This window comes from Gorilla gorilla, chromosome 7 (genome assembly GCF_029281585.2).
Source record: "Gorilla gorilla gorilla isolate KB3781 chromosome 7, NHGRI_mGorGor1-v2.1_pri, whole genome shotgun sequence".
Classification (NCBI taxonomy): domain Eukaryota; kingdom Metazoa; phylum Chordata; class Mammalia; order Primates; family Hominidae; genus Gorilla; species Gorilla gorilla.
Genome location: NC_073231.2, coordinates 114,857,302 through 114,861,879, shown reverse-complemented (window position 1 = coordinate 114,861,879; position 4,578 = coordinate 114,857,302).

Genomic DNA, 4,578 nt, shown 5'->3' with positions numbered 1-4,578 from the left:
GCACTGCTGAAAAGATACCCGAAAATGTAGAAGCCACTTTGGAACTGGGTAACAGGCAGAGGCTGGAACAGTTCGGAGGGCTCAGAAGAAGACAGAAAAATGTGGGAAAGTTTGGAACTTCCTAGAGACTTGTTGAGTGGCTTTGCCCAAAATGCTGATAGCAATATGGACAATAAGGTCCAGGCTGAGGTGGTCTCAGATGGACATGAGGAACTTGTTGGGAACTGGAGCAAAGGTGACTCTTGTGATGTTTTAGCAAAGAGACTGGCAGCATTTTGCCCCTGCCCTAGAGATTTGCAGAACTTTGAACTTGAGAGAGGTGATTTAGGGTATCTGGTGGAAGAAATTTCTAAGCAGCAAAGCATCAAGAAGTGACTTGGGTGCTATTAAAAGCATACAGTTTTAAAAGGGAAACAGAGCATAAAAGTTTGAAAAATTTGCAGCATGACAGTGCAATAGAAAAGCAAATCCCATTTTCTGAGGAGAAATTCAAGCCAGCTGCAAAAATTTACATAAGTAATGTGGAGTCAAATGTTAATCCCCAAGACAATGGGGAATATATCTTCAGGGAATGTCAGAGGTCTTCATGGCACCCCCCCACCCATCACAGGCCCAGAGGCCTAGAAGGAAAAAGTGGTTTTGTGGACCGGGTCCAGGGTCCTTGAGCTGTGTGCAGCCTAGGGACTTGGTGCCCTGCATCCCAACCATTCCAGCCATGGCTGAAAGGGGCAATGTAGGGCTCAGGCCATGACTTCAGATGGTGCAAGCCCCAAGCCTTGGCAACGTCTATGTGGTGTTGAGCCTGTAGGTGCACAGAAGTCAAGAATTGAGGTTTGGGAACCTCCACCTAGATTTCAGAAGATATATGGAAATGCCTGTATGCACAGGCAGAAGTATGCTACAGGGTTTGAGCCCTCCAGGAGAACTTCTGCTAAGGCAGTGCAGAAGGAAAATGTGGGGTTGGAGTCCCCACACAGAGTCCTTACTGGGGCACTGCTTAGTGGAGCTCTGAGAAGAGGGCTACCATTCTCCAGACCCCAGAATGGTAGATCCACTGACAGCTTGAACCATGCGCCTGGAAAAGCGACAGACACTCAACACCAGCACATGAAAGCAGCCAGGAGGGAGGCTGTACCCTGAAAAGCCACAGGGGTAGAGCTGCCCAAGACGATGGGAACTCACCTCTTGCATCAGCATGACCTGGATGTGAGACATGGAGTCAAAGGAAATCATTTTGGAGCTTTAAGATTTGACTGCGTCACTGGATTTTGGACTTGCATGGGGCCTGTAGCCCCTTTGTTTTGGCCAATGTCTCCCGTTTGGAATGGCTGTATTTATCCAATGCCTGTACCCCCATTGTATCTAGGAAGTAACTAACTTGCTTTTGATTTTACAGGCTCATAGGCGGAAGGGACTTGCCTTGTCTTGGATGAGACTTGAGACTGTGGACTTTTGAGTTAATGCTGAAGTGAGTTGAGACTTTGGGGGACTGTTGGGAAGGCATGATTGGTTTTGAAATGTGAAGACATGAGATTTGGCAGGAGCCAGGGGCAGAATGATATGGTTTGGCTCTGTGTCCCCACCCAAATCTCATCTTGAATTGTACTCCCATAATTCCCACAGGTTGTGGAAGGGACTCAGTGGGAGATAATTGAATCGGGGGGCGGTTTTCCCCACATTGTTCTCGTGGTAGTGAATAAGTCTCAAGAGATCCAATGGTTTTATCAGGGTATTCCACTTTTGCATCTTCCTCATTCTTTCTTTGCCTGCTGTCTTCCATGTAGGATGGGACTTGCTCCTCTCTGCCTTCTGCCATGATTGTGAGGCCTTCCCAGCCAAGTAGAACTGTAAGTCCAGTTAAATCTCTTTCTTTTGTAAATTGCCCAGTCTTGGTTATGCCTTTATCAGCAGTGTGAAAACGGACTAATACATATGCAAACTATGGCCCAAGGACCTGCCATCTGTTTTGTAAATATAGCTTTATACGAACACAACCAAAACCATTAGTTTAATTATTGTCTATGGCCACTCTTACATTACAGCAGCAGAGTTGAGCAGTTGTGACAGAGATGAAATGACCCACAAAGTCTAAAATATTCACTCTGTGGTCCTTTATTTAAAAAGTTTGCTGACCTCTACATTGGAGCCTCAGCTTCCTTATCTGTAAAATAGGAATGATAGTGCCCTCTGTGCAGGATTATTGTCAGGATACTTACTATGTTTATATGTATGAATATCTTTAGGCTAGGTGTGGTGGCACACGCCTATAATCCCAGCACTCTGGGAGGCCAAGGTGGGCGGATCATGTGAGGCCAAGGATTTGAGACCAGCCTGGCCAACATGGCAAAACTCTGTCTCTACTAAAGATAAAAAAATTAGCCAGGTGTGGTGCTGGGCCCCTGTAATCCCACCTACTCGAGAGGCTAAGGCATGAGAATCACTTGAACCCGTGAGGCCAAGTTTGCAGTGAGTTAAGATCGCACCACTGCACTCCAGCCTGCTTTAAAAAGCAAGACTACATCTCAAGAAAGAAAGAAAGAAAGAAAGAAAACCTTTAGTGTAGTGCTTAGCGCATAGCATTGCACAACAAATGCTTATTAAATTTGAATCTAAAAGTTCCACCCTCCTTCTGATGGTTGCTTTAAAAACTGAGCTGTTGTCTTTTTAATCTTACTTTTACAAGTTGAAACAGTTAAATATAAAAAAGTAAAATTTCTCTTTTAAAAACATTGTTATTTGCTTATTCATCATGACTTTGTCAAACAATATAACCTTTATGCATCTTTGTCATAAACGATTAAATAACAATAGGAATTTTTAAATGCTGTACTTAATGCAGTGCTGAGCACCACAGACTTTTCTACAAACAGAAAGGAGGTAATGGAGTATTTCTGAGTTTTTAAGTGGTAAAGTTTATACTTATTTTTATACATCAGCAAACATAAAAACTTGTAAAGTAAATCAAGACTAGTGGTGTTTCTTTCTTGAATGGCACTGGTGAAGATACGAAATTATTTTTTATTTCTGTGCTTGATATTTAGAAATATATTGATGAAAAATGAAAGGTAATCTGAAGACAAAAATCAGTAGGAATATTCTATATAAGGTACTGTTCCAGCTACTGCATAATTCTCAGCTGCTTATGCCAATTATGACAAATAGGTAAATAGGAAGAGGTGAGTCACCAGGAGATATTTCCTCCTCATGGAATTGCTTTTATTAAATTGTGCTCTACTGTGATCATCAGCCTATATTGAGGTAAAATGTAAGAACATTATTGAACACATTATCCTATCTGATTTTAGTGCAATAATCATGGTACTTGTCCTAACAAATTGCTGTTTCCATGTTATGGATGCTGTGCTTTGAGTAACTGAGCAGGTTTCCATTTTCTAGTGAATCTGGTAGAACACTCAGGGTCAAATTGTGTAGAGCAATCATGTAGTTCTATTATGTGCACTGTAACATCATTCCTACTAGGATTTTGTTTCCTTTGTTTCTTCCTTTTGCTCTGCTTTTATTTATGCTAAGTGTATTTTATGTAACTTTGCAAGCCACATTCAATTCTTTCTAGAACAAGATTGGTTATAACTAGGTAGGTAATAGGGGAAAATAGCGAGTAAAATGCTAATACAGCTATTTGGTTCTCTCCTTGAAATCCTTAAAAATAGCACAACCAAACAACTTCCAGCTTACCACTTGATAAATCTCACAACTTAAAGAGAGGAACATAATTGCTTAGATCTCTACATCATGTAAAAAGATTGAAATAATTTTTGTTGCAACTGATGCACTGTCTTTTAAAGTAAGCCTGTGATTTAAAGCAAATTCTTCTTTAAATATCAAAAAGAAGGAATGCTTACGGTCTATATTTAAATCGTTCAGTCACACTAATTTTATTTGCTTGACAAATATGTTTGCAGTTAGTTATATTTTTAAAAGCTGTGCAAGTGGAAGTATAAAAAATTACTTAGTTTTGCTCATGAAAAATTCTGTGTCATTTATTAAACTAAGTGGCTATTTGTTAAGCACTACTATGCATCAAATACTTTTCTCAGCACTGTGGATACAGCAGTGAAGAAGACAAAGATCCTTCCTTTTGATACTATAGAACACCTGTATCATCGTAGGTGGTTCTAAGCATTGAAAAACAACTGGAACAAATGTATATCAATATTACCTTATTGATACTTATCTATGAAGTTTGATGCTACAAATGCAAGACATTTTTAAAGAGATTTGTTACTTATTAGAGGGAAATCATAGAACTCTCATTTGACTTTCAAGGTACAGAGTCAGGTAGATCAAGGAAAAATGAGATATAAGTCCTAATGGCATGTGACTCACTCAGTGGCTTTGGTCCCCTGAAAAGCCATTGGTCTAGAGGTGGTGCCATGATGTTTTTCTTTAAGAGGGAGGCTCACGCTTCCCTGGAGGGTGACTAAAAAGACAGATAGGAAATTAAGACTGGTAGAACCAATAAGTATATCTTGGAGTAGGCTAAAGTAGAGGGAAAACCTATAAGTAAGTAGTTAGGGCTAATGTCTAGTCAGTGGAAGTTAAAGATTAACAGAGGAT